The following is a 21046-nucleotide window of genomic DNA, read 5'->3' as shown; positions in this document are numbered from 1 at the left end:
AAAGGGAAAGCAACATAGTTTGTCTTGAAGCTCAAGTAATAAGGAACCCAAATAATAGACTGGATCAAAACTGTCCTTTATCCTTCACGCCCATTTGTTTTGCATTTTAAATGCTTTTCTTTTGAGTAGGTCCAGTTGCCTTTCCAGTATTTCTTTATACAACTCTGTAAGCACATGGCATAAAGGTAATAATCAAGAGCAACACACTCGACTCTTCTTCCTCACCCACAGGAGACAAGTCAGGTCAGTATGATTTGGGAGTCATTGTGCCTTATGAATGAATCTATATATCAACAGAGATTTACTGAAAAGCCATGGTCTCTAGTGAAAAGAGCATTTGTTTTCAAGTCAATATCTATGTTTAAGACCCACCTAACTTTTCTTAGGTAGAAAATCTTAATGAAGCATTTCACATCTCCTTTCTGAACCACAGTTTCATCTGCAAGATAATAAGAATTCCCACTTTCAGATTGTTATCATAAGGATAAAAGAAATAATATTGGAAAAGCACTACAATATTGTCTTGGAGGGATTTAATAACATGCCATCAATTCAATCATCAAATCCAAAGCATCTATGATTTCCTACTATGTTGTAGCAATAGCTGTGTTGCTCTGAGAAATACAAATAGTAGTACAATTATCCTTAAGCTACTGCGGTGCTTATCAAGAGGAAAACTGAAACAGCTTTTCTCTAACAGTATTGTGTAGACATTATTTAAATAATAGTATAAAATGTGTCATAAGGCAGTAGATGAAAAAGTGCTAGAGTAAGGGTTTAACTAAAAAATGAAATAGGGAGTTCCCATTGTGGCTCAGTGGTAACAAACAGGACTAGTATCCATGAGGATTTAGGTTCGATCCCTGGCCTTGTTCAATGAGTTAAAGACCTGTCATTGCCATGAGCTGCAGTGTAGGTCACAGATGTGGCTCAGATCTGGCACTGCTGTGGCTGTGGCATAGGTCAGCAGCTGCAACTCTGATTAGACCCCCTAGCCAGAGAACTTCCATGTGGTGGAGGTGCGGCCCTAAAAAGACAAAAAAGACAGAAAGACAGAGAAAGAAAGAAAGAAAGAAAGAAAGCAAGCAAGGAAGGAAGGAAGGAAGGAAGGAGGAAAAGAAAGAAAGAAAGAGGAAAAGAAAAGAAAAGAAGAAAGAAAGAAAGAAAGAAAGAAAGAAAGAAAGAAAGAAAGAAAGAAAGAAAGAAAGAAAGAAAGAAAAGAAAGAAAGAAAGAAAGAAAGAAAGAAAGAAAGAAAGAAAGAAAGAAAGAAAGAAAGAGAAAGAAAGAAAGAAAGAAAGAAAGGACAAAGGAGCTTAAGCTGTAGGAGATGGGAAATAAACTAAAAATACAGTCTTAAAAGAGGACTTTAAAGAGATTATCAAAAGGAGAAATAATGAAAAAATGTAACAAGCTGGTAGACAAAATAGGAAAAGATGATAAAGAAGAAATGAATTAGAGTCAGGGTGAGAAATAGGGAATTCAGAAAGAGATTATTATTTGGAGAATAAAGTATAAAGATCTAGAACCTGGAGCCCACACACTTGAATTTGAATCCCCCATCTACCACTTACTATCCACGAGTTTTTAGAAATGAGAATACATATATGTATGTGTGACTGGGTCACCTTGCTGTGTAGTAGAAAATGGACAGAACACTGTAAACCAGCTATAATGGAAAAAAATAAAAATCATTTTTAAAAAAGAAATGTTACTTAACATCACTAGCCAGTTTTCTCATTTGCAAAATATTAATAATAATATGTATATCACAGGATTGAAAAAGTCAAATGAGAAAATACATAAATTTTCCAACACATAGTAGGTCCTCTAAAAGATGTTTTTTATGTTACATCCCCCACTGAATTTAAACTTTATTGATCCCCTTTTAATAATGAGAAACCTCTAAATACCATTATTTAGAAACAAGGTTTCTCTATGAAAACTATTGTAGTGAATCAACAACTACAGTTTACTTTTGTTAATTACTATATTCTTCAATAATTCAAGGAGAATTCTCAAAACTGGCCTAGCTTTATGGCAATTCAAGAGGAGATTTCTAGGCAAACTCTGTGGCATGGTCAGATCATTTTAAGGGGAGTCTCTGTGCCAAGCCCTATTTACCAGATGGTTCAGTCTTGGGTCCACTGAAATTGTGAATGTTAGCAGGCACATTGTGGGGTGATTTTGATTGTCTGGGACACTGTATAAGGGGAGGCGTGCTTTAAGGTAATCAAAGCATAAACTCTATAGGGCTTTATGGATTAAGGTCACAGCTCCTCGATGAATACATAATGCCCTAACGATGATTCCCATTTGCTCATCCAAAGGAGAAATGGAACAACAGAAGGGAGGTGGCTTTTATTGCCATTATGCTGTACTAAATGACTCCAGGAAGCATGGCAATTTCCCATCAGGGCCTCTCCCTTTTACTACAGTTTCCTATTCACGCAGTATGTAGGAAAATTGAACAGTTTTATAAAAATTAAGATGAACTTCATTAAAGAGTTAAAGATGAAATGTTGAGTCAGAGTCCCCAAGAATAAGATAAAGCTCAAGGCTTGGTCTTTCACATTGTTAGAAGTATTATTTTATTAAATTCTGGACACAAGGCCAAATCAAATACAATTGATACAATATTGGTGTGACATGCAAAAGAGAATTTGGGTTGGGCATGGTGGAGAAGGCGAGAGAAAAGTACATATGAAGATTAAATCTCACAAGTTAGGAATGAAACAGGAAAGTACTTCCAAGTCAATCAAGTGTTTTTTTCATCTTCTTCCAAAGACACCAATGCTCATTTGAAAATATTGGCCATTGAATTATCTTAGATACACCACATAAAAACATGTTATCTATCACTTGCTTAGTTGCTTTATGATGTTGGGTAAAGCTGTATCTTCTGATTCAGAAGTCCCAACTAAAAGGTCCTGTGGCCCAAACAAAAGGGAGAATTTTGATAACAGATGTGCTGGCCTCTCAGAGCTGATTATGTCAGATCTTACAAATGACCATACTTTCTGTAGTATAAGTGATAAATTGAATCATGGCAAGAAAAAGAAAAAGGCTCCCTCTGGCTCTTAGGTATTTTGATTTGAAAAATGGAGTTTCAATCATCCTTTTCATTTCTATGAAAATTTTAATCAAACTACAGAAAATACAAAAGATTGTTGATATCTTGTTAAAATGGAAGTAGACTTTGCTCATCTATCTGCTTATTCAGAAGACGTACAATACAAATGTAAATTTTGGAAACTTCCGATCTAGAAACTTCTTGTCAAAGTAAATAAAAAGATCTTACATGCCATATTCTACACACCTGTATGCAATGTTACTGACAAAAAAAAAAGGAGTATGATTTGCTTGCCTATAATACTAAGGTTTTCATAATAAAAACATAGGTCACTTTTTAATTTCTTTAAAATGTGCAGAAACAATAACATTATTAACTTTATAGAAGTGGAAGGATGTTGCCTCCTTAGACATGCACTCACAAGATGTATCATTGTTGCTGGCCACAGAAAAGATGTTAAATCATATTTTCAAAGTGTGGGACAATAAGAATGTCCTTCTCTAATATGAAAATATATTGAGAGTGAGGGTGGAAAAAAGATTACAGTAAAACAGAAACGCACACACTGTTTTTCTGAAACTGTTCAATGATAAGGAACCTAGAAAAGGATGGACTGGCTGCATGTGAATTGTTCAATGTTATTTGTAGGTTTCAACAAAACTCATACAGTGGGAAAAAATGACTCTTTTTTTGGAGAAGTAAGTCTGTTTTAAAACACAAAATAGCGGCCAAGTTAAATAGGACTTTCTCATTTCTTTACTAAAACTGTACCTTACTTGGAATTCAACTTCAATTTCACAAGTTCAGATTACCTCTATGCTTTAAAACCATTTTCTCTGAGAAAGAGTGTTTAATTTACGATGACATCCAATGTACTTAAGATGTTTAAAAATGATGAACAGATTAGGTATGGATAACCTACATGACTGACTTCTACGTGCAAAGGATCTGAATGTTAAGCAGCTGGTCTACCAAAACAAGCGTGTAGATACAAAATGAATGGACATTTTGGGAGACCTAGAGACTAATACCTGCAAGTCTAAAAAGCTGCTGTTATTACTCATTAAAATCCCAAGTATTCAATGCCCAGATTGTTGAGAAGATATTTGAATCAATGAAAGAACCAATCTCATTGTTATTTTTTTGTCCTTAGATACAGGTACTATCTGTTTAATTAGTATGGATTTTAAAAATACTATAGCCTGAAATTATTCAATATCCAATCAAGAGATATTATCTTATTGAAAATAACAATCAAGACATGAGTTAAATCATTGCATTAGAGGAAAGAAATATTATCAAAATACTATTATATCTTCCTCACACATGTAATTAATTTGTCCTACTATTAATTACTACTAATTGCCACTATTAACTAGTTTTATTGCTTTGGTTTAAACAATAGCATTTATATAACAGAAAAGTGAATAATATAGAACTTACTATAATTTTAAATAAAACATCCATTTTTCATCTTTATGTTAAAGTATTAATAACACAGAAAGTATTTTTTATATACTATAGATAGGTATCTCCCAGGTGGGAGCGTTGTTAATAAGGTTTTCACTCTAATTCTCTCCCAGACCAATCCTGCTCCCTCACCCACCTGATGCTCCCCAAAGCACTCTTCAGTAATCTTCACATAACTCTCAGTCAGTGAGTCTGATTCTGGGGAACCCAGTAACAATGAACAGCACAGAAATGGCTCCTTCCTTCATGAACTTATAATCTAGCAGGAAAGAAAAACATCAAACATGTAACCCTCCCCTCCTCAAAAAAAAGTATGTGGCAAGGAAGGCTAGGGAATCTACAGGGGATGAGAGAAGGTCAAACTGGAAGAGCTAACCTGGCCAGGGAAGGCTGCCCCAAGGAAGAGATAGCTAGTTAATTTTCTGGAGGCTAGAAACGACACCATCTGCAAGCCCAGGTTTGCACTGGCCTACGTCACAGCCATAGCAACTCAAGATCCCAGCCATATCTGCGACCTACACCCCAGCTCATGGCATCACCAGATCCTTAACCCAATGAGTGAGGCCAGGGATCGAACCTGCGTCCTCATGGTTACTAGTCATATTCATTTCCACTGAGCCACAACAGGAATTACTCCGCCATCTTTTTTACTGCCTTTCATTACAGGATGTGATGGGAAATAAAACCTATCAAGATCAACCTTCCAATGTGCAATGGTGTTGAGGGTAGAGAGGTCATCACTGGTTGGAGTAATAGTACTAGACACTCCAAAAACCTTTTTTACCAATGCTATTCCATGTTTGTACCATAAAGGATTGGGTATACTACAGGAAGGAAAAGTGATCCAGGGTGACCATCAACTGCTCACCTGGTTAACTCTAGTGACTAATATTGCTAAGACTAATATCAAAGATTATACTGCCATTTTTTTTCTGGGAGTTTTATGGTTTCAAGTCGTAACAATTAAGTCTTTAATCCATTCCGAGTTTATTTTTGCATATGCTATGCGGAATTCATCCAGTTTGATTCTTTTGAATGTAGCTTCTCAGTGTTCCCAATTGTATATTCTTACCTAATTTGTCATAGATTAATTGACCAAATAAGTGTGGGTTTATTTCTGAACAATCCACTCTGTTCCATTGATCTATGTGTGTCTGTTTTTGTGCCAGTAGCATATAATTTTAATTACTGTAGCTTTGTATTATAGTTTGAAATCTGGGAGTGCGATACCTCCAGCTCTGTTCTCCTTTCTCAAGATTGTTTTGGCTACTCAGGGTCTTTTGTTTTTCCATAAAGTTTAGAAATATTTGTTCTAGTTTTGTAAAAAATTCCATTGGTAATTCAATAGGGATTGCATTGAATCTGTAGATTGTTGTGGTACTATGGTCATTTTAACAATATTAATTCTTTTTTTTTTTTTTTTCACTTTAGGGCCATACCCATGGCATATGGAGGTTCCCAGCCTAGGGGTCTAATTGGAGCTACAGTTGCCAGCATATGCCACAGCCACAGCAATACAGGATCCAGGCTTCATCTTCAACCTACACCACAGCTCATGGCAAGATCCTTAACCCAGGGATTGAACCTGCAACCTCATGGTTCCTAGTTGGATTGGTTTCTGCTGCACCACAATGAGAACTCCCCTAACAACATTAATTATTGCAATTCATTAACACAATGTATCTTTTCACTTGTTTGTGTCACCTGCCATTTCTTTCATCAGTGCCTTACCGTTTTTGAGTATAAGTCTTTTCCCTCTTTGGTTAGATATATTTCTAAATATGTTATCCTTTTGGATGCAATTACAAATATGATTTTCTAACTTCTCTTCTTGATAGTTCATTGTTAGTATATAAAAATGAACAGATTTCTGTATCCTACAATTTTATCAAATTTCTTTATTAGTCTAATAGGTTTTTTGGTGGCATCTTCAGGATTTTCTATATATAGCATCATGCCATCTACCAACAGTAATGGTTTTACTCTTCCTTTCCAATTTGGATTCCTTTTATTTTTTTTTCTTGTATGATTATTATGGATAGGATTTCTAATACCATGTTGAATAAAAATGGTAAGAGTGGGCATTCTTGTCTTGTGCCTAATCTTAGATTAAATGCTTTCAGTTTTTCACCACTAAATATGATTTTTAAAAATTTTTTATTATGGTTGATTTACAATGTTGTCAATTTCTGCTGAACAGAAATATGATATTGATTGCAAGTCTCTCATACATAACCTTTGTTATGTGAGTTATGTTCCCTCCATACCTCTTTTGTTGAGAGTTTTTAATCACAAATGGATGTTGAATTTTGTCAAAAGGTTTTTCTGCATCTATTGAGATGATATATGATTTTTATTATTCAGTATTTAATGTGGTATTTGAGATTTTTCTTGTTTTCTGTGGTCGGCTTTTATCACTATAAACTTCTCTCTTAGAAATGCTTTTACTGAGTCCCATAGATTTTGGACCATCGTGTCCATTTTCATTTGTCTCTAGATATTTTTTATTTCCTTTTTGACTTTTTCAGTGACCCGTTGATTGTTTAGCAGCATATTGTTTAGTATCCATATGTTTGTGGTTTTTGCAGTATTTTTTCTTGTAGTTGATTTCAACTCTCATAATGTTGTGCTCAGAAAATATGCCTGATATGATTACAATCTTAAATTTACTGAGATTTTTGGGGGCCTAGGACATGCTCTATGCTGGAGAATATTCTATCTACACTTGAAAATAATATGTATTCTGCTGCTTTTGGATGGAATGTTCTATATACATCCATTAAGTTCATCTGGTTTAATAAGTCATTTAAGGCCAGTTTTTCCTTACCAATTCTCTGTCCGTTGATGTAAGTAGGGTGTTAAAATTCCCTACTATTATTGTGTTACTGTTCATTTCTCCCTTTATGTCTGTTAATATTTGCTTTATGTACTTAAGTGATCCAACGTTGGGTAAATATTTTTTTAAAATTGTTATATCTCGTTGGATCAATCCCTTTACCATTATGTAACATCCTTGTTTCTTGCTACAGTCATTGTTTTAAAGTTTATTTTGTCTGATACAAGTACTGCTACTTGAGTTCTTTGTTTTTTTTTTTTTTTGACTTCCATTTGCATGACATATTTTTTTCCATCCCCTCACTTTTAGTCTGTCTTGAAATCTGAAGTGAGTTTCTTGTAGGTGGCATATACACGGGTCTTATTTTTCAACCCAGTTGGCCACTCTTAATCTTTTGATTGGAGCATTTACATTTAAAATAATTAATGATAGGTATGTACTTGTTGACATTCTGTTCATTGTTTTCTGGTTGTTTTTGTAGTTCTTTTTTAGTCTCTTTTTTCCCTTTTGCTCTGTTCCCTTGAGTTGATGACCATCTTTAGTGTTATTTCTGGATTCCTTTCTCTTTTGTGTATGTATCTCTTATAGGTTTTTGGCTTGTGGTTACCATGAGGTTTATATGTAGCTGTCTGACTTTATCTATCTATCTATCTATCTATCTATCTATCTATCTATCTATCTATCTATCTATCTATCTATCTATCTATCATCTGATTATTTTAAGTTGCTGAATTTTTTTTTGTCTTTTTGCCATTTCTTGGGCCACTCCAGCGGCATATGGAGCTTCCCAGGCTAGGGGTCAAATCGGAGCTGTAGCCACCAGCCTACGCCAGAGCCACAGCAACGCGGGATCCCAGCCGCGTCTGCAACCTACACCACAGCTCAGGGCAACGCCGGATCGTTAACCCACTGAGCAAGGGCAGGGACCGAACCCGCAACCTCATGGTTCCTAGTCGGATTCGTTAACCACTGTGCCACGACGGGAACTCCATGTTGCTGAATTCTTAATGTCAAATGCATTTGAGCAACACTGCACTTTTATTACCCTCCCCCCATGATTACTATCTTTAACATATTTTACATTTTTTGTTTGGTGTATTCTTTAACTACTTATTGTGGTTACAGATGACTTTACTACTTTTGTCTTTTAACTATCCTACTACCTTTATAAGTGATTGATTTTATAAATTTTGCTGTATGCTTGCCTTTACCAATGAGATTTTTTTCTTTCATAATTTTCATACTTCTAGTTGTGGTCTTTTCTTTGAATATATCATGCCACTCCCTTCTGGCCTGAAAATTTCTGCTGAAAAATCAGCTGACAGCCTTATTGGGATTCCCTTTTTTCTCTTGCTGCCTTTATTATTTTGTCTTTTAGGGCCATACCCACAGCATATGTAGGTTCCCAGGCTAGGGGTCCAATCAGAACTGCAGCTGCTGGCCTATGCCAGAGCCATAGCAACTTGGGATCCAAGCTACGTCTGTAACTTACACCACAGCTCATGGCAATGCCAGATCCTTAACCCACTGAGCAAGGCCAGGGATCAAACCCACATCCTCATGGATCCTAGTCAGGTTCGCTAACTGCTGAGTCATGTCGGGAACTCCTCTTGCTGCCTTTAAAATTCTTTGTTTTTGACTTTTGCCATTTTAATTATGGTGCGCCTCAGTGTGGATCTTTTTGAATTCATTTTCTTTGGGACTCTCTGTGATTCCTGGACCTGGCTCTTGTTTCTTTTTCTACATTTGGGAAGTTTTTGACTATTATTTATTCAAATAATTTCTCTTCCACTTTCTCTCTCTCTTTTCTCCTACTGGGACCCCTATAAGGACAATGTCAGTATGCTTGATGTTGTCCTAGAGGTCACTTAAACCAAACTCATTACTTAAATTTTTCTTTTTTTTGTTCAGCTTGGTAATTTCCACTACTCTTTCAGCTCACTGATCCAGTCCTCTGTGTCATCTAATTGACCAGATTCCTTCTAGTGTATTTTGAATTCCAGTTATTGTATGCTCCAGCTCTATTTGGTTCTCCATTTTATCTTCTCTTTGTTAAACTTCTCATTGTGTTCATCAATTATTTTCCTAAGTTCATCGAGCATCTTTATAATCTTTACATTGAACTCTTTATCAGGATATTGCTTAGCTCTACTTCATTTTGCTCTTCTAGGGTTTTGTTTTGTTCTTTTGTTAGGAACATATTCCTCTGTCTCCTCATTTTGCTTAATTCTCTGTGTTTATTTCCATGTACAAGGAAGGTCAGTTATGTTTCCCAATCCTGGAGAAGTGGCCTTATATAGGAGATATCCTATGGATCCCAGAAGCACACTCACTCTGGTCACCTGTGTTAATACTCTAAAGTGCCCTCTTTGTGAGCTACATGGGCCCTTCTGTTCTGGTGGGACTAACTACTGTGGGTATGTTAGAAGGCAGGGCTGGTTTCTGGCCTAGTTGGCTGCCAGGTCCTAATTTGTGTAGTAGCTGCTGATGGGGGCGTTGAGTCCCAGCACAGCTAGCTACATGGCCTCAGGTGACTCAGGGCTAGTGCCAGCTTGCTGGTGGTTGGGGACATGTACCAGGGCAGCCCATGGCTTGTGCCACTCTATGGCTGGTGCCATCAGCTAGTGGTAGTGGCTGGATTTCAGGGTGGCTATCTAGATAGTCCATGAAGGCTGGTGCTGGTCCACTCATGAAAGGGGTCAGATTCTGCAGTGGCTAGCTGCAGGGCTAGAGATGCCCAGGGTTAATCGGTTAGAGGGAGGGCTCCAAAATGGTGCTTCCCAACACTAGTGTCCTTGCGGTAGAAAGAGTTCCCCAAAATGACTACTGATGGCAACTATGGCCCAGGAGGATCCCAGATGTCTCCTTTCTATGAGGCGCTACAAGATCAGTAAGTAAGCAAAATAAGCCTCTTTTCAAATCATTTCCTCTATGCTGGGACTTGAAGCATGAGGTTTTGCACATGTTCTTTTAGGGAAAAATCTTTGTTCCCTACAGCTCTCTAGCTCTCCCATGTCATATTTGGAGGGGGGCAGGTGCTCATCTTTACAGTACAGGACCCCTGAACTGGGGAGTCTGATGTGGCATGCAGAACCCTTGCTCCTTGGGGAGAACCTCTGCAATTGTGATTATCCTCTTGTTGGTGGATCACCTACCTAGGAGTGTAGGCCTTGACTATATGTCTCCTTCCTCCTACCCATTTGCTGTGGTTCCTTCTTTACACCTTTAGTGTGGAAAATATTTTCTGCTAGTTCACATCATTTTCATCAATAGTTTCTCTGTAAATAGTTGTGCTTTTGCTCCGCCCATGGGAAGAGGTGAGTTTCCTATTTTATCATCTTAGCCACACCTTCTGGCATATAGTCATTTGAATCTAGCTTCTTCCACTCAGCATAATGCACTTGAGATTAATCCATGTTGTCGCATGTATCAATAGTTTCTTCCTTTTTATTGATGAGTAATATTCCATTGTATGTTTGAGGGACATTTGGATTATTTATAGGTTTTGGCAATTAGAAATAAAGTTGTTATAACATTCACATACAAGTTTTTTTGTTTTATTTTGCTTTGTTTTTGTCTTTTGTCCTTTTAGGGCCTCACCCGTGGCACATGGAGGTTCCCAAGCTGGGGGTCTAATCAGAGCTGTAGCCACCGGCCTATGCCAGAGCCACCACAACACCAGATCCGAACTGCATCTGCGATCTACATCACAGCTCACAGCAACACCTGATTCTTAACCCACTGAGTGAGTCCAGGGATCAAACCTGCAACCTCATGGTTCCTAGTTGGATTCGTTTCCACTGCACCACGACGTAAACTCCCACATGTAGGTTTTAATGTAAAAGGTTTTATTTCATTTAGTAAATGTCTGTGAGTGGAATTGCAGGGTTGTATTTTAACTCTATACGTATGTGTTGAACTGACCTTATATTTATGGGATAAACTCCACTTTATTGTGATATATTAATCTTTCATATGTTGCTGATTTGATATCACACTCTTGAGGATTTTGTCATTGTGTTTATGAGGTTTAGTGGTCTGTCGTGTTCTTTTCTTGTAATGTCTTTGTTTAGTTTGGGGATTGGAATAATGCTGACCTGTTATAAAGAGTAGGGGAATGTTTCTTCCTCTTCTATCTTCTGAAACAGTTTATGTAGAATTCATATTACTTCTTTCTTAAGTGTTTTGTATAAGTTTCCAGTGGGACCAGTTTTCTTTGTGGGAAGGCATGTAACATATAAGTTCAATTTCTTTAATAGATATAGAACAATTCAGGTTATCCGTTTCTGACTGAATTTTGGTAATTTGTGTGTCCTTTGAGGAATTTGCCAATTTAATTTGTTATGGAATTTATAAGCATAGAGATGGTCATAGTATTTTTATCCTCTTAATTTCTTTAGGGTCTGTAGAAATATCCCCTTTCTCATACCTGATACTATTAAATTGAGTTTTGTCTCCATTTTTCCTTAGTCAGGCTTCCTAAAGATTGCTCAATCAGAATGATGCTTTCTAACTGTGTGCATTTTTAAACAAGAATCCTCAAAGCTTCTGATACTAATGGTTCTAGATGGGTCTTTAGGAGATCCCAATCTATGACATACGAAGTACTCACTATTAGTAAGAAGAAGCAAATCCAAAATAAGATTTATGTTCAAATAGATCTTTTATGATTTAGCTAACTCTAACCTGTCTCATCACCTATGGCATCATTTTACTATGTTAATTTAAAAGTCGCTTAATTATTAGAACCAACTTTATCTAGGAAACTCACCAGCCACTTCAAATGAGTAAATGATGGGTTTTCATCTTCCTAAAACACATATTCCTAAATCTCTATTTATATTTCAGAGAGTTACTGCCATTTTTCAGAGTAATATATTAAATATCTTAATGACTATTTTTTCTTAGTCAAAAGAAGTTACAATGGTTTGTGTAACCCTGAATTAAAAATAAAATTATGGGAATTGTAGAAGGTGATATCAAATGCTTTTCAGATGTCCTTTAAAATAGATGATTGCTTCATATATTCTTGCTGACTTGAGAAAAACAAAACAGCTCAAGAAATGATTCAAGCATCTAAGCTATTAAAATTCGGATGTTTTTTGACCCTACATGCTAAATGCCAAGAGAAATGAGTTGGAAAATGCCCAATGCCCATCTTATTTCTGAAGGTTCCAAAATTTATGACTAAGTTTTTTTCTAGAACCAATCACTGCTGTTTCCATAATGGTTAAAGCAATTCGGTACTGGATTCAAAAGGATTAATCATATTTTAAGCTATGGTTGTAATTTTCAAAATATGTCTTAATAAAATTTAAATGTTGGAATAAAAGAGGGCCTAAAAAATATTTATCAAATTTCTGCTTCTTATTTTAATGAAGTTTTTTTTCACAGAAGAAATTTACCTTTAAATCCTCTGAAATCAGATTCATTTTTCTATCCTCTTAGCACATTTGGAAACTCCTCCAAGCATCTGTCTGCCACCCTGTAAAACCTCTTCTCTAATATACTACATAAAGTTAGGGGAATTATTATTATTATTATTATTATTTTGCTTTTTGGGGCTATACCCACGGCAGATGGAGGTTCCCAGACTAAGGATTGAATTGGAACTGCAGCTGCCAGCCTATGCCACAGCCACAGCAAGGCCAGATCCGAACCATGTCTGCGACCTACACCACAACTCATGGGAACACCAGATCCTTAACCCACCAAACGAGGCCAGGGATCAAACCCGCAACCTCATGGTTCCTAGTCGGATTCATTTCTGCTGTGCCATGATGGGAACTCCCAAGTTAGGCGAATTATATACTACACTTAGATGATAAATTATAATGTCACTCTACCTAAAATGAGTTTTAGTCAAACCTATCAATATACAATCAGACATTCATTAGAGTAAATACTAACTGACCAATACTAAATGTATAGCAATTGAGAGAAAAAGAATTAATGCCTCTGCTTTTAAAGAAATAACATTATCAAAGCTGGTGTATACAAACACTACTTATCAATTAACAAAACAGAGTTTTTAAAATGCTTAAAAAGAGTATAACATTTATATGCTTAAAAGAGTATGACTGAAAGAAGAAAGCTGAGTATAAAGTAAATTGGTAGCAGCATAAGAGCAAAAGTGTGTCTGTTACAGTCCCTACCCTACTTTTGGCACCTAGCACAGTACCTAGAATAATATGAGTACTCAATAAATATTTGTCTGCTGACTGGAATTCTTGTTAAGTACATGGGCTTAGAAGTCAAATAGACTTGGTTTAAAATCCTGCCTTATACAGGTATCTATATATTAAGACTCTCTATGAAGGATTTATTCTTCCTTCTAATTCATAAGAATTTGAAAGACTTCCATTTCAAAAAAATAAAATTTATCCTCAAAAATTAAGATTATCACAGGAAAATCATGAAAAAAACTTGTGTGATAAGCTTTGAGGGCAAGCCATAAAGAGGACTTTCAGTATTTGTAGCACATTATATAAGAACTTATCTAGGCAGAATGTCCATTTTAAGAGGAATGATACTTTGAGATATATAAGCTCTAGTATATTTGCTTTAGTTCAGTCTCAGTTATTGATAGGAAAAGAATAAATTTATTTTAATAAGGAACTAGATATTAAAACCCTTATTATAAGGGTTTGTGCATTTTGACTCATTCAACTTCTGAGAATCTATCCTAAATCAAAATATAGAGTTCATTAAAACAGTACTTGAAACAATTACAAAAACAAAAGGAACAACCAAACACACAATAATAGAAAAATTATGGAAAAATTACTGTACCCTAACATCATTCACTATAATTAGGAGAAGATTCTTGACGAGGAAAACTATTTTATCACATTGTAAAATCAGAAATATAAAATAAAAATTACATATACAATATGCATTCAACTACATAAAAACATACATAGAACTACTAGCACTGGAACTGCCTCAACTTAAAGACTATCAGAGTAGATAAAAATAAAAGGCAAATTCTTTAGTCAAAAGACTCCACTAAAAAATAACAGACCAATTTAAAATTAACAGATACCTTAAAATATATTAGGCAAACACAAATAAAATAGGTGTCAAAAGATTACTTTCATAAAAAGGAGAATTCAACGAAGAAAATATTAAGTGGGAAAAAAAGCAAACATATATGTATAATAATACATTATAAAAATCAGTAACAATTATATAAAAGTCTGTATATCAAGTTATACAACACTAAAATGTAAAAAGAATCACTAAAATATGTGAAATATTTAGAAATATACTTTGAATACAAAATTTCAACATGCCACTATAAATTCTGTCATATCAGAAAAAAAAAAGAACACAGATTTGAAAAATTAATTAAAAATCAAATTAATGATTCACTCTAAAAACACTTTACATAATATTTATTTATTTATTTATTTTCGTCTTTCTTCTGCCATTTCTAGGGCCTCTCCTGTGGCACATGGAGGTTCCCAGGGTAGGGGTCAAATCGAGCTGCAGCCGCTGACATACGCCAGAGCCGCAGCAACACAGGATCTGAGCTGCGTCTGCAACCTACACCACAGCTCACAGCAACACCGGATCCCCAAACCACTGAGCAAGGCCAGGGATTGAACCCTCAACCTTATGGTTCCCAGTCGGACCCATCAACCACAGAGCCACGACAGGAACTCCCACTTTACATAATATTTAAAGCATCTAAGTAAAATTAACATAGTAATCTCCACTAGACCAAAAAGAAAATATAAATAAGCTCTGCAAAATTAAATTATAGCAGCTCATAAATTGCAAAGTAATAAAATTATAAATAATGGAAGTTTCAACAAAAAAAAACAAACTCCCTCAAAATTAGACGTGTTCCTCCTACTTGATCACATGTTATGGAATATAGTCAAAGTTGTCCAAAGGTAAAAAATTATAATCACTGTTTTTTTAAAAAATAACAAATGAAAGTAAATAAATTAACATTTAATAATTTATAAAAATGGTATGCTTTTTTCCTCTACCTTTTAAATGTTGGAGTTTCCCAGGGCTAGATTCTCTTCTCCTTCTGTTGTGAGGCAATTTCAATTTCATCCATTCCACAGTCCCACAGTTTCAGCTGTCATTTATATGGCAAGTGAAATAAAGTTAAAAAACAAAACAAAACACAGAAGACTGGAAATTACCTCCCCCCAAAAGAGACAAAACAAAGAGAAGTAGAAATTTTTAAAAGAAAAAAAAAGTTATAAAGAACTTGTTCAGATGGAAAGATAAGAAAATTACGGTAGTTATGAAACTACAGTATGCTAGAAAATATGATAAAGATTTTATAATAGAAAACAGCATAGAATAAAAATTTCAAATGGAAGTTCAAAAGACAAAATCAGCACTTCCAGTTCCTGCTGACATAAAAAGAGTTTGCAAGTCATCTCTCCTATCTTCATAATGAGAAAAAACCTGAACAAATATGACTGTCATAACATGAGGACTCGCCAGCAGCCTTGTGGAGTAATCCAGGCAGAGAAAAAATAAGACCCCTATTTGCCACCTTGGAAATTCTCCACCAGGAACACTTAAGCCTTCAGACAACTTCAGTCTCAGCCAACATAGGGGTGTAATTGTATGAGTGACGCCAATAAGAACTAATTGACTGAGCATACCCTGAATGTAACCACCTGAAACTGTGAGATAATAAATTATTATTGTTGTTTTAGGCTAACTTATTATAAAGCATAGGTTACTAATGCACTATTTTGATAGGCATGTGAAAGAGATGTAGGAACACTTAGGAAAAAATCACATTATCATTATCAACAATGATATTGACAGAGAACTTTTCCAGAACTGATGAAAGCCATCTTTGATCACCTTCTACTGACACAAAGAGTTCCATGAATTCTAAGTAAAATTTAAAAAACAAAAACAAAAAAGCCCTTGGACTTCCCTGGGATTGTCACTTCTGGAATCTGGGATTCTCAGGTCCCGGATCTAGGATTGTCATTTCTGTGGCTCAGGCTGCAGCTGTGGTGCCAGTTTGATCCCTGGCCTGGGAACTTCTGCATGCCACAGGCACAACCAAAAAAAAAAACCAAAACAAAGCAAAACAAAAATACCTAGATATCATACTGAAACTATATAACTTCAAAGTCAGAGAGAACTTCAAGGAAACCCAAAAGGAAAAGGTAAATGATTTTCAAAGAATCAAAATTTAGACTGACAGCAGATTTTCAATAGCAGCAATGGAACCCAGAGGTCTATTGAAATGAAGTGCTTGAATTTTGCTAAAAGAAAGAATTGTACACCCAGAAAGACTGTAACCAGAAAGTCATTAAAGTAAAGGTGAAATGAAAATGTCTTCAGAAAAAGATAGTGAGTTTACTATCAATAAAATGTTACTAAAGGAAATTCCAAAGTATGTGTTTCAGACACATAGGATCTGTAATGAAAAGTTTAAAGTTCTAGAAGGAAAGGATTATGTGGATAAATTCAGTCAAATACTAATGGTATATAGCAACAATACCAATGTCTTTCTGGATTGAAACAAAAACAAGAATAAGTTAGAATTAAAATACATGACAACGATAGGACTCTCAAATCTGGAAGTTTCATGGCCCTGCTCTTATCAGCATTGGAACTGATTACTGGAACACCTGCTTCTTTGTGATAGTAATTTCAAAATGAAACTACTCACAAGAGAAAAAAATGGGAATAGTATTTTCAAGTCAGAATAGTGATTAGCTTTGTAGGAATTTTGACTAGGGTGTTGGAAATTATATATCTGAATTTAGGTGGTGGTTGTGGAGATGTGTATCTGTGTGTGTGTGTGTGTGTGTCTAAAATTTCTTTAGGCTGTATGCACTTTACCATATGTATGTTTTACCTCAAATAAAAAGCTTATTTTTAAAAACTACCACGAAAACGTTTGGCACCAGTTTTACTGTCCAGGTCTTTCATATCTTCAAAGACTACATATTCTCAGGCTATACAAACTGCCACAGAGTTTATAAGTAAAGCTTCAGAATTTTAGGAAATTAAGATAACTCTGAAACTGAGTGGTTCAGAATGCTGAACTGAGCCACTTTCACTTAGAAATGCAGATTAAAAAAATAAATTATTAGCAACACATTTCAATAGTACATTAAAAAATAAATCTTTCACCGGGACAATGCAGGATTTATTCTAGGAATGCAGATAGTCCACTTAAGAAGTTTATTAATGTATCCTACCACATATATCAGTAGATGTCAAATAGCATTCCACACAGATTCCTGATTTTAGTAATGAACAAACAAGTAAAAATAGAAGTAGCTCTTCAAAGTTTGTAAAATATCTGGTAAAATCAGGAAACTGAATGGATACCAACAATCATCATTATTGGCTAACACTGCACCAATTAGAAATTTCAGGACAATGAGACACAATAAAAAGTTAGCATTAAATGTTATTGCTTGTAGATAATACAATTACATGCTTAGAAAACTAGTGAAAATCAACTTTACAAAGCTCTAAAATAGGTTTTCAGCAAAGTAGCAAAATAGAAGTATGCTAAAAACAATATCCTTCTTTTCAATTAACTTTAAAAAAATTAGAATGATTCTATTTGTTTCAGAAAAAGAAATATAAAATGATTCTAATAGAAATTATGTAGTGTTCACATGACATTTACAGCACTTTCCTTAAGTAAAATTAGATTTAAATGTAGAAACGTGCCTAGTCCTGAATTGACAGGCTAATTTTGCAAAGATGTTTCTTCCCAAGTTAATAAAACTAGGAAAGATGTAGGTGTGGTGTGACTTTGTAATGTGTCAAATCTCCTTTCTATTACTCTCTTTCTCATAAGAGTGAACAAGAGATATTTTTATGGGAAAGTTGGACAGTGGGAGTGACAGAGCAGCCGTTTTGTAGCTTGTACACAAAGATCGTGGTTTCATTTCTTAGTGTGATGTAGCAGGCAGGCCTGCAATCCTCTGCCTTCTCCTAGATCCTCTTTCAGTGCTCTGACTCCTGGGCCAGGTGTGTGTTCAGACTCATGATCAAAGACAGACATCTACACCATAACACCATGGGCAGATGCAACAACAGACACTGGTGTCACTCTGTTCCTATGGGGCCCAGCTCATGCTTGTGGTTCTACCTTGCCCATGCTCTTCCCACTCTACCTCCATCTTTCCTTCCTAACCTCTTGCCTTTTGAACTTCAAGCTACAGCATCAGATGCAAAGACACACAGTCTTGCAGACACAGGTTAACCAGCTCCTATAATTGCATAAGCTCAAACCTGTGTGTATACATATGTGCGTGTGTGTGTCTGTCTGTCTCCTGGTGGTTCTGTTTCTGATTTAACTGTGAATGATACAAGGTGTCTAATTAAGGAAAGACTGAGGTAAAGGACTTTTTAAAGAATAATAGTAATGGAAGAAATCACAAAAACTGAGAAGTATGATTACATACAACTTAAAACTTCTGAGTGTTAAAAATATATAAATACATTTAAGGAAAAACAAAAACCATGATAGATAAAGGTTTAGGTTTGTGATATATATAAAGCATTCCTATGAATAAATTCTATTTTTTTTTTTTTTGGCCGTACTTGTAACATATGGATGTTCCTGGGCCAAGGATCAAACCTGCACCATAGCAGCAACCCAAGCCACTGCAGTGACAATGTTGGATCTTTAACCGACTGAACCACAAGGAAACTCCCAAATAAATTCTTAAAATACTAATAATACAGCTAAAAAATGGGGGGAAATATAAATAGGTATTTTATTATTATATTTTTCTTTTAGGGCTGCACCCACAGCATATGGAGGTTCCAGGCTAGGGGTTGAATCAGAGCTGTAGCTGGCCTACACCATAGCAATGCCAGATTCTGCTGTCCTTCCTTTTTCTTAAAGTGTGAGCTAAAAAATGAATAGAAGTAGTTAAACTGTGATTGGTAAAGGTCTTACCACTATATTTCCGAATGGGGTTTTCAATGGTGCAAAAGCTAATTGTTAGAAAGCTCTCATCTAATTGCACCCAACAAATAGTTATAATTCTATTCTCTTGGGCCACAGAGAGTATATCTAATCCTTCCTTCACATGCAAACTCTTCAAATATTTGAAGTTTTCATTCCCCCCTGGGTCTTCTTGAGGCTAAATATCTACAGAGTCTTCAACTATTTCTCATAGGTCATGATTTTGTCTCTTCAAACTCAGATGCCATCCTTCAGACAAATTCCCTTTTTCAGACAATTACTGTTAAATGAGAAAACCTATTGACTAGCCATGAAAGATAAAAGGTTTATTTTCAGATTTATTTTTCAGCACTATTTATTAGAAAAAAATTTTTTTCCTTTTTAAAGTTAATTTCCAGGAAGCGTTGTTCATTATAACTCATGGACTTAGAAAATACTTGCTTAAGGATGTACTTTATTACTTAATTGCATCTGGAAGCAGGGGGGCAGTATAGACTAGTACTTTGGAGCACAGGCTCAAATTAGAGCATCTGGGTTCAAATCCTCTCTACTATTTACAGCTGTATGAACTTTAGCATGACTCTTGTTTATTTCCTTCTCTATAAAATGGATGGCAATAATATGAAACATCTCATGGGTTACTGAGAATTAAATAGGTTACTGTACGTAAAGCACTTACTTAAGTCACAGTGGTTGGCACATGGTAAAGTCCTTTTAAGTAAAAGTTTATATACATTCTCAAAGTCATTTAAAAATCTTCAGAATAAGTCTACATGAAGACACCAGTTATATGCAGCATCTACATGAAGATATGATCAGAAAGCAAGAACATGACAGTTGTTAACAGTGGTTTCTGCAACATTTCATTTTGTAATCCTAAATGTATAATTTTATTTAAAAACTGAGTGTGAGAAACTCAAGTCAATGGATACAAAATTTTATTGTGAAGGACACAGATAAATAGGGCATATGAGCCAATTAACTAAATTCAGTGTTCCAGGAGGGAAATGATGAGAGCTTGATTCCTAGAGAGGGGGCAGTTTCATAACAGTGAAAACTACCATTTTATTGAGTGGTTACCTTGTACCAAACACTCACTCAGAGCGGAGGAGGAGAAAGATCAGGGAGAGGAAGAGAAAGGCAAATGGGCAGAGCAGGCGAGGGAGGCAAGGAGGAAACGACAGAGAGGGAAATAGTGCTAACACGTATTATTGAGAGTAGACACTGTGTTAATTGCTGCACAAGAACTTCTTCATTTAATCCCATAAACTGACAAAATAGGTATTGGAAAAAGTCTTTAGAGAGGTTAAGTAACTTGCCCAGGCCAAGTTATAACAATTTATAATTGGCAAAGAAGAATTCAAACCTAGTTCTCAACCACTAAGTTATAACAAGGGGAAAAGCTGTTAGATAGGGAAAGCAAAAGGACCTGGAAGAAAGGATGAAAATTTGATGTCTAAACGACAGGATCAGTAGTGATAAGAAGTGTGGATCTGAGTAGAGTGGGAGGTGGAATAAAAAGAATAATTCTTTGGTTCTTGCATTTCTGAAGGCATAGTCCAAGACACTAAAAGTAAAAAATAATTGGGATATTTAGATTACACTAAATCAATTTTGCATTACAAAGAAATTGAATACTGAAAGTCAACAACATTTAAAAGACTAGTAACATTTCTCAATCCTTTCTTTTACCTAAATCTAATTTCTGGAAAAGTAAATGAAATATGGAAGACA

At 35.5% G+C, this 21046-nt stretch overlaps 1 long non-coding RNA gene across 1 annotated transcript; it reads right to left on the bottom strand.

The window, feature by feature from the left end:
• Positions 1 to 388: 388 nt before the first annotated feature.
• LOC125128773 (uncharacterized) lies at positions 389 to 20116 on the bottom strand. The gene is made up of 3 exons (XR_007135311.1): positions 19992 to 20116; positions 15378 to 15472; positions 389 to 439 (listed from the first exon to the last, which is right to left on the bottom strand). It is a non-coding gene; the product is annotated as an uncharacterized LOC125128773 (long non-coding RNA).
• Between the last annotated feature and the right edge of the window lie 930 nt (positions 20117 to 21046).

This window comes from Phacochoerus africanus, chromosome 6, assembly GCF_016906955.1.
Source record: "Phacochoerus africanus isolate WHEZ1 chromosome 6, ROS_Pafr_v1, whole genome shotgun sequence".
In the NCBI taxonomy this organism is placed as follows: domain Eukaryota; kingdom Metazoa; phylum Chordata; class Mammalia; order Artiodactyla; family Suidae; genus Phacochoerus; species Phacochoerus africanus.
This window is presented reverse-complemented; position numbering and strand designations above follow the sequence as displayed.